The 13668-nt window shown below is 41.5% G+C and overlaps 1 protein-coding gene across 3 annotated transcripts in view; it reads left to right on the plus strand.

Annotated features, from left to right (window-relative positions):
* Nucleotides 1-13668, plus strand: part of MCF2L2 (MCF.2 cell line derived transforming sequence-like 2) — a 262524-nt gene that overhangs the window by 184954 nt on the left and 63902 nt on the right. The window lies entirely within an intron of this gene.

Here is a 13668-nt window from a genome sequence, read left to right on the forward strand (position 1 = left end):
TACTTCTGTAAAATGAAACCTTTGGGTTTTTTATTGTAAAAGGAATAAGACAGGTAATGGGTTAAAAGTAAATTACTGAATCAGAGTTTGAAACTGTACACACAACATTGTATTTATTTCAAACTAGATTTTTAGGAAGTTTTATAATTGCTTCTTTAAGCCCTCCACCATATTTTCAACCACGCACCTCTTTTCATATATTACCCATAGAGAACATGGGCCAGCATTGCTAAGAGATCACAGTGTCATATGCATGTCAGACCCCATACAGAAATATTAACATAGTGGATTTGTAAGGGAGTCACTGACAGTGATCCATATATAAGCTGATTTGCTGTTATTACAGTGCAGATCACCTCCCTTCTTTATCTATGGGAAATAAAACCCTGAGTGTGTTCCACATACAATCTCTTGCCACCCCCAGCTGGCATATGTGTGTGTTCTATTTATGCACAAATATTCAATTACTGTTAAATACCTTTCAGGTCATTTGGAACCAGGCCCTTATACATATGTGTCAACACGTGTGCTCCATGTGTTGAAATACAAACTGACTCAAACATTGAAAAACACATATAAAAATCATATATATCATCCTATTTAGAGATGGACACCCCAGACCCATAAATGACTTCAAAAGTGAGTAGAAGGTTGTTAAGAGGATGTGTGGCTTGAGGTGAGGGCAGGGGAGAGGATGTGGGCGAGAGATGGGGCCCAGCAGAGTGACACCTGCCGTGACCCCCCTCCACCCCCCATACAGGGAAGAGGGCAGCAGCCTGGGAGGTTCCTTTGCCCATCTAGGAGGATTTCCTGCAGCAGGCTGGTTCCCTATCCCACCCCACAGGGAGAGGAAGAGGATGATGGACTTGATGATATAAAATAAAGTATTCATGCTTCTTTCATGAATGCATAAACGAAAATTCTGTGTGAAAATTCTGAAATTAGTTGGAAATAAGATGAAAAGATAGTGGTGATGCTGATTTGACCAGCACGAAGAAGGACAGTGTCACCACCATGTCCTCAGTGTCCACAATAACTGTTTGTGAACAAAGACCATTATGATTAGATTTATAAATGACTTCCAATCTTTCTCTCAGAAATGTGCTTTACAGAGCACTAGAGAACTATGGAAAATACTGGAAAAAGTACTGTAACATCAAGAAGGTAAACTTGGAAGAATTGCAATTTGCATGTTAGATTTTTTGTTTATTTATTTATTTTGAGAGAGAGAGAGAGAGAGAGAGAGAGAGAATGCACGGCAAAGAGGGAGAGAGAGAATCCCACGCAGGTTCCATGCTGTCAGCACAGACTCCAGACTTGATCTCACAGAACTGAGCTGAAATCAAGAGTCCAACGCTCAACTGCTTGAGCCACTCAGGCGCCCCTGCATGTTAGATTTAGAAGGGGCAAGATAGGGCAGAGATAGAGCAGAGGGGAAGAAGATGTCAGAGAGAGGACCAGCAGATAGGGTGGCAGGGCATTATCATTGGTCACGTGTAGGGAAGACTGAAACCTGTGTTCAAGAGAACCTGGGGCGTGGTACAAGCAAAAGAGACTGGAAGAAGAGATGAGTATCAACTGAAATCACAAAAGCAGAACCATATTTGATAACTGACTGGCTTAATGCCTAACACGGCTGAAGCATATGGACATATGCCAGGTTTGACTCATTCAGCTTAAATTTGTACCTTCTGGACTCCGTTAGACAGGAAATTTTCTCACAAACGCTATACAGATACTGTCATGTGAATTCAGACACCCCACAGTCTGCGTGTTCAGAAACCAGCCAGGTTGTGCAAGGCCTGAGCTGCTAGAGAGATGGGGTGGTGTCCTGAATTCACTCCCTGCCTACCTCGGGATCTGGGCAAGTGACTCAACTTCTCAGCACCCCACAGTATTCCTGCTTGGATGGGTCCAGTGAGGACCTAATACAAAAGCAATCACGTGTGAGTGCTGAGCATTGGTCCTACCACCTGTACAGGCTGTCTGGACAGTCGTCATCCCCATACCCACCCCAGGCTGCAGAAAGCCCCTCTCCCACAAAGAACCAGCAGAGGCTCTTCTTGCTGCATCCCATAATCGCTCTAAAAGGAAATGCTTGTTTCCTTGACGTCTTCAGAAACACATTTTCTGTTAATACAACATCACCCATTAAAATAATGCAGCATCTCTTTGCTGCCTTTCCCTCCCTTACTGCCTGCCAAACCCCTCCCACCCCACACATATCCTTCCGGGTTTCTTTTCTCTCAACACTTGCTCCTTGGTGATCCCATCCATTGCCTTTAATGCCTGATTTATATTTGTAGTCCAGATTCTGGGCTCCGAACTTGGATGTCTCCATTCAAATGTGTTACATAAGTCTTAAGCTGAGCATGTGTGAAATGGAATATCCAAATACATACTAATGAACTGGTGAATGGATGGGACTTGAATGCCCCAAAGGCCAGAATCCTCTTCCCTCCCATCAGTGGACCCAGCCTAATGAGTGACATGTTAATAACAGTCCATGGCATTTTGTCTCTGTAGAAATCGTGGATCTGTTTTCCCTACTCTTAGTCCTCAGACCTCTTGAGGACAGGAACCATGTCCTGCTCATCTCCAGTTCCCTTGCAGAACCTCCCACAATGCCTGGCACAGAGCGAATACGTATTAACTGCCAATCAAGTTGAGTTTTTGCTTAAAGCATCCCACACTCTTCAAATGTTCAAACCTTCATTCCAAGAAGATGAAGCAACACAATGGCCCTGGTGTACTGCTCCCGTGATGCCATCGAGGCTCAACACAGACACTGGAGGCACTCTAGCGCCTTTCCTAAAGCTCTTGCCTCTGCCCCTGTGTTTGGCACCATTCAGCATTCTCCCTCAGTTCCAGGACCTCGGCGGGCGGATGAAACCATTGTAGGTACACCCAGAACTGGAAGATGAAGGGAACTGATGGCACACAGCAGTTCTCATCCCCAGGCCATTCTCAGAATCCATCTTGTTCCTTTCTTTCCTCCTTTGCACTGGGGAAGTCTCCCCCACCCCCTGACCCTAGTGATCATCTCCTTCCACATCAATGCACAAGGGCATCTCTCATGTGCTCATCTACCTCTCATTAGGGGCCTCACAGGGATGGGGACAGTCTTGGAGGCAGGCCCTGCTCTCTGGTCCCTTCCTTGGCCCAGTAGAGCTGATAGGGTGAGCCTCACTGGGGGAAGGATTCGGGGAGAGGATTGAGGGTGGGAGTGAAGTTGGCACAGGTTTTCCCTCCATGCTGCCAATGCTCAGACAGCCCCTGTGACAGTGACTCAGTACCACTCCCTGACAGTGGATCGCTCAGCATTCCTTCTCCCCTCCCCACCTGCAGATCTGACACCTGCTCCACACTCCCAGGGCCCTATGGGGTTCTGTGCAAGTTCCAAGGGGCTGCCTCTCACTCCACCTCCTCCTCCTACTCAGGAGGGCATATCCAAATTGAGTGAATGAGTGACATTTGTGGAGGGACGATCTTGAATGCTGTCTGGTTATCACTTATATTTTAAAAGACAACTCACCAGCCTTGCCAGAGCTATCTAAGGTGAGCAAAATGACTTGGGTCCTGTGATGGGGTGGTACAGAGGAAAAGAGGAAAAATACAGAGCATGGGAAATGTTCAGAAAATAGTTATTGGCTACAATATGGGGGCTACATGCCTGGCCCAGATGCAGTCATTTGTGTTAGAAATTTTGTACTTAATTAAGTTTGGGTGTGCTGATATTTAAGGGACAATTGAAACATAATTCTCTATTTTTCTTAATAGTTAATAATTACTAAGTGCTCATTACCTGCTTTATGGAACATATGGGGATCAAATCCCACTCAAACCAATTCTAAAAGACAGTAACAGGCCTTCCTGAGAATTTTATTGAGTATTACTTAAAATAAGTGGCCCATTAATTAAGAGTTAGAAATGGTTTTCTTATACTGAGATTTTTCTTATAACAGCACTTCCAAAAGGCCAGTTCTAAAGTCCTTGATAAATCATTAAAAACATAAAACATACATTTCATGAGTTAGTCTTGGTTAGTCTGATGGTATAAGGTCATAAAGCCCAATATCAACACATACTTGACCCTGCAGATATAAGGCTAAGGAATATTGGAAAGAGAGAGCAATATCTCTGAGAGATATGCTTCTATCATATCAAATAAATAAATACATATATACATACATACATAGGGGCGCCTGGGTGGCTCAGTCAGTTAAGCATCCAATTTCGGCTCAGGTCATGATCTCATGGTTTGTGGGTCAACACCTGCACTGGGCTGCACACTGCACCTGCTTGAGATTCTCTTTCTCTCTCTCTCTCTTTCTGTCCCTCTCCCACTCAGGTTTTCTCTCTCTCTCTCTCTCTCTCAAAAATAAATAAATAAACTTTAAAAAATAAGTAAACAAACAAATAAACCCTCTTTAGAGGAAAGGGATTGAAAGAATAATGGGATATCTGCTAGGGAGAAACAGATAAGGATAGTTCTGCAAAAGAGGTATGTAAGGCGGAGAAAGCAGTGTGTCTTTTCTCATTTTTTTTTAACTTTTTGATTTATTTTATACACATGTATTTTACCTTTGGGAATCTCTTTTTTGCAATAGACTTTGCATGAGGTAGAAGCTCATTAGCGGTCTCAGTTTTTGTCTTTACTGAAAATTATTGAGTTCCGTGGATATTCCTATTGAAATTAGTACCAGCACTACCCTTTCCCATGAAATAATCATGGTTTCCTACCAACAGCGTTCCAGGAATCTCCTTCATGTACCAGAAATCTCCCACAAGATGTCTTGTTATGTTTGGATAGCAGGTGTGCCTATGCACCATGGCTCTGAGATTTCTTGAATCTCACACATTAACAGATGATGGCCTGAGCCAACCCTTTTTCTCTAACCTGCTTACCTGTGTCCTCACTGTATGGACCCTGTCATTTATGGAGCTATGCTGCAGAGTCAGAATATTGGGTACTATTTTAGTGGACTGACATTCACCCTTGGCATATCAGTTCCCCGTTACTGGTTTTAGAGCTAGAGGGCCCGAACTTGACCTCAGTGGCAGCACCTAGCCAGCAATTTGACCTCAATCAAGTCACTTAATGCTCTGAGTCTCAATTTCCTCTTCTGTGAAATGAGAATAACAATTAATACTTACTCTTGCTCACAGAATTGGTGTCTGTTCCTCAAATCTACCATTCATCCATTCAATAAACATTTATTGAGAATTTACCTACTTATAAGGCAAGGGGACAAAGATAAATAATACAGGACAAATACCCTGGAGGAGCTCTTTGTCAGGTGTTGAATGGATCAAGGAAGGTAAGGCACACATTAAGGAAAACAAGTCTGCTTCACACCCATTAGGCCACTTAAAAAATAGAAAATAACAAGTGTTGACAAGGATATGGAGAAATTGGAGCTCTGGTGCATTGCTGGTGGGAATGTCAAATGGTATAGTCGCTATGGGAAACAGTGTGATGTTTCTTCAAAAAGTTAAAAATAGAATTGTCATATGGCCCAGCATTTTCACTTGTGGGTGTGTACCTAAAAGAACTGAAAGCAGAGACTCAAACAGAAAGTTGCACACCAATGTTCATAGCAGCATTATTCACAAGAGCCAAAGGTGAAAAACACCAAAGTATCCATCAACAGATGGAAGGATAAACAAAATGTAGTATATACAAACAATGAAAGATATTCAGCCCTAAACAGGAATGAAATTCTGACAAATGCTACAATATGGATGAACTTTAAAACACTATGCTAAGTGAAATCAGCCAGGCACAGAAGGACAAACGTTGTATGTTGTATGATTCCATTTTTAAACAAGGTACCCAGGATAAGACAACCCTTGGAGACAGAAAATGGAATAGAGGTTACTGTGGACTGGGGGAGGGAGGGAGAAATGGAGAGTTAGTGTTTAATAGATACAGGAATTTTGGGGTCCCTGTGTGGCTCAGTCTGTGGAGCGTCTGACTTCAGCTCAGGTCATGATCTCATGGTTTATGAGTTCAGGCCCCACGTCAGCCTCTGTGCTGATAGCTCAGAGCCTGGAGCCTGCTTGGGATTCTGTGTCTCCCTCTCTCTCTCTGCCCCTCCCCTGCTTGTGCTCTGTCTCTGTCTCTGTCTCTCTCAAAAATAAATAAACATTAAAAAAAAATAGATACACAGTTTCAGTATGAGATGATTGAAACTGTTCTAGTGATGGCTGTGAATGTGATACACATTTTGAATGTACTTAATACTACTGAATTGTACACTTAAAACATGTTTAAATGGTAAATTTTAAACACAATTAGAAAAATTATAATCCCTAAAATACTATACAAATGCAGGATTGTTATCTTGAATTAGGATTAATGAGATTGTGTTTATAATCAGTCTCTCTTTTAAGAAGTGCAGTATGTGTGAAATTCCTTTGTCATTATTTATTATGTGATATCGAAGAACAAGCATTCACCCAGATGAACTTTAATAATAATTTATTTATGCCCCATCCTCTTCCAAAAAGAATTTGAGGTAGTATACTCTAAATGCATCAGAGTAATGAGGTCAACTCCAATGGACATAAGAAAAAATATACAAACAGATACAAAGAAGAGAGAACAAATGGCACTCAGCAGCAGAGCAAGAGTCTCTCAACTTTTAGCCTTCCAGAAGCCAGGGAGGTGTTTGCATTCATCAGACCTTTTTTTTTAATGCTTAAAAATCATTGGTTTCAACATGGTCATTATATGGGTCTATAGCGTCCATGTTGCTACCATTTACAGTTCTCAGAATGTATTGTATAATACGGAACACCTAATCGAAACAGAAGAAAGATGTCGAACTAAGAACATCCTCTCCTAAGTCAGAGCCCTCAGGGCCCATTCTGTGCTAATGAAAAGGGTTCCTGGAGAGTTGTCTGCCCTGCAGGCCAAATGAATCTCCTGCACCTTCCCCTGGGCTCCTGCATCAAGTCTACGCTGTAGCCCAGCAGGACAACCATCTCCTCCATCTGGGTCCCCCCCCCCCCACCTCCCTTGCTCCCCATCCAGCCCCTGCCCCAGCAGCGTAGTTCACGCAAGGCCCACATGTGGCCAGAACTCCTAGACTCTGCTCATGTTTCCTTCTTCCTGGAACAGCCCTCTGTCTTCCTGGCCAAGCCCTCACCTCTTACAGAGGACAGTTCAGATTTCACCATCTCCAGGACGTATCCAGCCCATGTTGATTTGCCTTCCTCTTGCTGTCCTGGTGCACTTTCCATTTACACACTAGCTATTTAGCCCCTTAAGGATGTGAGTGAATGGAAAGTTTTACAAGTTTTGTTTCATTTCTTGCAGCAATGAAAAGTGAGGTGTGATTAGGCCAAAGACCACATCATACATTTTATTAGAAATGATAATATATTTAGAAAATGATCTTTGAGAGCCAGCAGGGATTCTCAAGATTATCTAATTCGGCCTTTTGACACATAAAGAAATGGGCGATACCCTGGGAAAGAAAGTGACTTGCTCAAGGTCACCATCTATATTTGAGATCGAAATAGACTTAAAAATTTAACATCCTGAAACCCAGTATTTTTACAACAGTATGCTAGTTTCATTTTAAATTTGTGTTTTATTTAGTATTTAGTAATCAAACAGGACTTTGGATATACCCCAAACAGGTGAAGAGAGGTAGCGAAACATCTTGCGAAGAACATTGGCTTCGCCAAAGTGGTGGGTCTTCAGCAAGTCACTTTGTGGCTCTGGGCCTCTTGTATTTTCATCTGCAAAATAAGGATGAATTGGATGGTCTTTAAGCTTATATTTGTTTCTGCATTTTATGAACCTACTAGACTGTTGACCAGCCCCACCAGAGAATTTACAAGTACTGACTGAGCATACATCTCTCACCTCTGCTTTCTCCTCTATGCTGTTCCCCTCAGCCTGGGACACACTTCTTCCAAACGTTTTCCCTTGCTTGCTTGCTTTTTTCTTTTTTTCTTTTTTCTTTTTTAGTTTTTGCTTGCTTTCTTTTTTAAACTCAGCTTAAACATCACGCAACTCAAAATTGGTAGTAGTGTCTCCTGCTACCCTTGGCTTAATTTTGTCCTCTCCTCTGCACTTAACGCTTCTGACTATCCAATACCTTACCACACTGTATTGGAGTCATTGACTTTCTTGTCTCTGCCTCTACACTATGAACTAAGGCCTGGGACCATGGTACATTTCTTGAGCCCAAGTGCCCATAATGGTGCCTGGCTAATAGTAGGGAACTAATAAAGGATTGGTAAATGGATCTAACAGTTTTTGCTTGGGAAGTGAGGACAAGACTGTGGCACCAATTTTACATGAAGCTGTTAGAAAGCATTTTCATGGAAAAGGGAGGATTGGAACTGAGTTTTCAAGAATCATTAGAATTTGACATGGCGCCTGGGTGGCTCAGGCGGTTGAGTGTCTGACTCTTGATTTCAGCTCGGGTCATGATCCCAGGGTTGTGGGATCGAGCCCTGTGTTGGGCTCTCTGCTGAGCATGGAGCCTGCTTAAGATTCTCTCTCTCTCTCTCTCTCTCTCTCTCTCTCTCTGTCTCTTTCCCTCCCTCTCCCACCCACTTTGCATGTGTGCGCTGTTTCTAAAATAAAAAAAAATAAATAAAAGACTTAAAAAAAAAGAATGACTGGAATTTGAAAGGGAATGTAAAGTAATAACACTGGCCTAACTAATGGTGGGGGGAGGAGGTGGCTAAAAGGAGTGGGTCAGATCAGTGTTACTTATTTGAATAGCAAAACATTTGCATTAGATTGTCTGGGACGTTTGTGCAAATTACAGATTTCCCCTATAGCTCCCACCCATTACTCCCCATTCTGGATTTGTAGGTCTGGATTTACCTTTAGAACAAGCTCCCTAAGTAGATTCTTACCACGTGAATGGAGTCTTGAAATCCTGGAAGGAACACTGGCAATTGTGGGCGATTGGAAGGGATTTTAAGTTTTTGAAGAGGGGGAATGGTGGCATGAAGAAAATGGAGCTTTATGAAAGGCACAGACTAGTGGTCTGCAAAATAGACTGAAGAGGGGGAGACCTCAGAGGCAAGGGGAACTTCCAGAAGTGCACCAAAGTATTCGAAGTGAGAGGAAGGGAGAGCTTGCTTTCTACTGGCCACACCAGAAATGGAGAATAAGCAGTGACTCCAAGAAGCATATTGAAAGATGAAATGATGAGGCTTGGCAACAGATTGAGTATATAAGCAATAATGGTAGGGAGCAGTTTGAAATGACAACTGTGTTTCAGGGACCCTACGAAATGTCAGTTCCACTGATATACATGCTGCTTCTGTCTAATGAGTTCTGCTTCAGCTTGAGGTGATTGAGGTGTCTGGGAGACATCCAGGGGAGAAGCGTGTAAACTATTGGCAACATGGGCTTGAGCGTAACCACAGGTCTGGGAGGAAGATAATGACATGGGGTCAGTAGCATGAGAGAAGAGGAAGGAAGCCCTAGGAACCTGAGTTTAGACCTTTGGGAGCAGCAACATTAGACAGGAGGAGGAAGATGAAGCAAGCAGGGAATAGAGAAGAAACAGAGAGGTAGGTGGTGAATGAAGAGTAAATAAGAAAGAGAAACCAAAGGAAGAAAAAGGTTTAAGAAGGTGAGTATCCATTATGTCAGATGCTGTAGAGTTTGAGAAGGATAGGAACAATCCTTTCAGAGTTGCCCAGGTGGCTCAGTCGGTTGAGTGTCTGACTCTTGATTTCAGCTCAGGTCATGATCCCAAGGTCATGAGATCGAGCCCTGAATCAGGCTCCACACTGAGCATGGAGCTGCTTGGGATTCTCACTCTCTCTCTCTCTCTCTCTCTCTCTCTCTCTCCTTCTCTTCCTCTGTTCCTCCTCCCCAGCTCTCATGCTCTCTCTCTCTCTAAAATTAAAAAAATGAAGAAAAAAAAAGAACATTCCTTTCAACTTGGCAAAAAGGGTTTTAAATGAAAACTAACTTTTAAAATGTGAAAATCTATAACTCTTTCTGACATGTGCATTGTTAGCTATCATACCAGTAGTAAATAAAAACTCTTGATGGCAAATTGTGTTGACAATTAATGAGCAAAAATATATTTCTGACAGGTTGGTTTCCAAAAGGATGCTATTCTATTGGAGATATGGGAAATGGGGAGGTGGGAAATGAAAGGCAATGGTTAAAAAAGGGAAACAGGGGCACCTGGGTGGCTCAGTCGGTTAAGCACCTGAGTTTGGCTCAGGTCATGATCTCATTGTTTGTGAGTTTGAGTCCTGTGTCAGGCTCTGTGCTATCAGTGCAGAGCCTGCTTGGGATTCTCTCTCTCCCTCTCTCTCTGCCCCTCCCTTGCATGTGTTCTCTATCTCAAAATAAATAAAAATAAAACTTAAAAAATAGTTTAAAAAAGGGGGGGAAACAAGATTAGGATGCATGGACAAAGAAGAAACTTATCAGGAAATCCTAATAACATTTATGTACTTTAATGATCTAGCTTACAAAATAGGGTTACATTGAGCTTTTAAAAATTTTTTTAGTGTTTATTTATTTTTGAGAGAGAGAGAGAGAAGAGAGAGAGAATGAGTCGGGGAGGGGCAGAGAGAGAGGGAGACACAGAATCCAAAGAAGGCTCCAGGCTCTGAGCTGTTCAGCACAGAGCCTGATGTGGGGCTCGAACCCACGAACCATGCGATCATGACCTGAGCCAAAGTCAGATGCTTAACCAGCTGAGCCACCCAGATGCCCCCGCATTCAGTTTTTTAAAAAGGTTCCATTCTTAAGAGCCTAAATGTCCATCAACTGATGAATGAATAAAGAAATTGTCGTTTATATACACAATGGAATACTACGTGGCAATGAGAAAGAATGAAATATGGCCTTTTGTAGCAACGTGGATGGAACTGGAGAGTGTGATGCTAAGTGAAATAAGCCATACAGAGAAAGACAGATACCATATGGTTTCACTCTTATGTGGATCTTGAGAAACTTAACAGAAACCCATGGGGGAGGGGAAGGAAAAAAAAAAAAAAGAGGTTAGAGTGGGAGAGAGCCAAAGCATAAGAGACTCTTAAAAACTGGGAACAAACTGAGGGTTGATGGGGGGTGGGAGGGAGGGGAGGGTGGGTGATGGGTATTGAGGAGGGCACCTTTTGGGATGAGCACTGGGTGTTGTATGGAAATCAATTTGACAATAAATTTCATATATTGAAAAAAAAATTTAAAAAAATAAAAAAAATAAAAATAAAAAGGTTCCATTCTTGCCCCTTGGTTACAGTGTCATCTGAAAAAAACATGAGGTGTCATACAGAATGGAAACAGATATCCAAAGCTCTGTTTTTATGCTAGCTTGAAATATGGCGTCAGAGGGGAAACAGTCCCTTAAAACACGTTATCCCTCCTTTTCTTCCTTAATGACATAGGGGTCAGGGATGGAGGGAGATCCACTTTTAAATGTGAAACAAAGTGCCAGAATATACACTAGTATAGATTATATTACTGCAAGCTGATCTGGCATGCTCAACTCCATTTGGTGCCCTAATTACAGTGCTCCATCTCTGGATAGATATCCATCAGGACATAAATTGCTCTAGGTGTTTAAAGGTTTTTATTACTTGAGTACCTTCAATGTTTTCTGTTCTTCATCTACATTATATATACTTGATGACTTGAGATGTTAAATCCTTGAGAGTCTTTTCTACAAAGTTATGTGCTTTGGAATAATAAAGCAGGCAATCATCAACAAGAATCATAAATTTTCTCCCATTTTAGAAAGTTATTAAAAGAAACAAAGGAGAGAAAAAAAGAATGGCTTAACAGTGATGTTGAAGGCTATTTAAAACAAGATCTGAACTGAAATCTGGGCTTATGGTGTTCAGGGGACTCCCTATCACTCTGGTTTTATCCATTGCACTCCAACAAGTAAAATGAAGCTACTGGATGAGATCTCTAGACTGTTTCCAAACTATAAACTGGGACATGACCTGATAAGCGATTTTTTTTCTTCTGAGTTGTGAATATTTTCTTGTGTCAGGTTCCCCAAAACTCCTAAGAGTCTCTGAGTTCTTACGGAACTGTTGGGTGATTTAAAATTGATTTCTGCCCTCCACCTAGTGTTATCTGCCTTCTGACTTCATTTAATTGCCAATACGTCCTTAAACAGACCTGCCAAGTTGTTTAAGCACGGTGCTTCATAAGGGCTTAAGAGGCTGGCCGTACTCTGGTTTCTGTGAATGGTTGCTGTGGTCCTACTTAATGCCATGGCTCATGGAATAGATTGGTATTGAGACCTGTATTTCCTTCTGACATAGCAACTGCTGTCATTTTAGGATGACTGTAAAAAGCAAAAGAACCTCTTAGTGACTTTGTTACCTAAGTGTGATCTTAAAGTCTGTATACTTCTTGAAATTGTGTCCTCTGTCAGTGACTATCCTTTTTCAGTCTTGTCTTATAATAAGCATTTATAAATAGATACAAAAATTGTCATTTTAAGAAGAGATCATTGTTGAGCTATAAAACATGTAAATTATAGGTTTTATTTATATCTCTCTACTGGAGTTTATATGTCATAACCTCCAGTAACATTCATTTTAAAATGTCATGTAAACTATTTTTTAATTATACAACTGGTAAAAAAAAAATTTTAATTAAAGTTTGTAGGGGGGTGTAGAGTAAAAGGTAAAAAAATTTCCTTCCCTGTTTTCTAGCCTTCAGTACAACTCTCCAAAAGCAATCAATATTAACAATGTCTTAAGTTTCTTTGCATGAATTTTCTTCTTTTTTAAAGTTTATTTATTTTGAGGGGCGCCTGGGTGGCGCAGTCGGTTAAGCGTCCGACTTCAGCCAGGTCACGATCTCGCGGTCCGTGAGTTCGAGCCCCGCGTCGGGCTCTGGGCTGATGGCTCGGAGCCTGGAGCCTGTTTCCGATTCTGTGTCTCCCTCTCTCTCTGCCCCTCCCCCGTTCATGCTCTGTCTCTCTCTGTCCCAAAAATAAATAAACGTTGAAAAAAAAAAATTAAAAAAAAAAAGTTTATTTATTTTGAGAGACAGAGAGAGTGAGAAGAGGCAGAGAGAGAGAGGGAGAGAGAGAATCCCAGGCAGGCTCCGTGCTTTCAGCTTAAGATCATCACCTGAGCCAAAACCAAGACTCAGATGCTTAACTGACTGAGCTACCCAGGCGCCCCTCTTTGCATGAATTTTCTAAGCATATACAATTATATATACATATATATATGTATGTATACGTACTCACTTTTACATAGTAATACCATGTATATTGTTCTTCATCTTATGTTTTTTTAAGTTCACTTAATATACCAGGACTGTGTCATACCAGCATGACTCAGTCAGCCTCATTCTTTTTTTTAAAACTGCATGCCATTTCATTATATATCTGTACCATAATTTACTGAGGAACATATAAATAATTTCCCATTTATATCTGGTTGTTGTGGAAGTGCAAATAATTACAAACAATGGACATTAGTAGGAATGAAATTACTGAATCAAGGAGCATGTGTTATAAATTTTGATGAGATATTTCCAGGTCGTCTTGCACACAGTTGCACTTCTGTCAATATTCTCTGAGAGTGTTTCCACATTCTTATCTATCAGTCTCCCTTTGAGATTTGAAATTTCTACTGTTCTAGTAGTTGAAAATTGTTATTTCTTTTTACTATGCCTTTGTTGGATTAGTG

The sequence above is a fragment of the Leopardus geoffroyi genome, chromosome C2 (assembly GCF_018350155.1).
Source record: "Leopardus geoffroyi isolate Oge1 chromosome C2, O.geoffroyi_Oge1_pat1.0, whole genome shotgun sequence".
Taxonomy (NCBI): Eukaryota; Metazoa; Chordata; class Mammalia; order Carnivora; family Felidae; genus Leopardus; species Leopardus geoffroyi.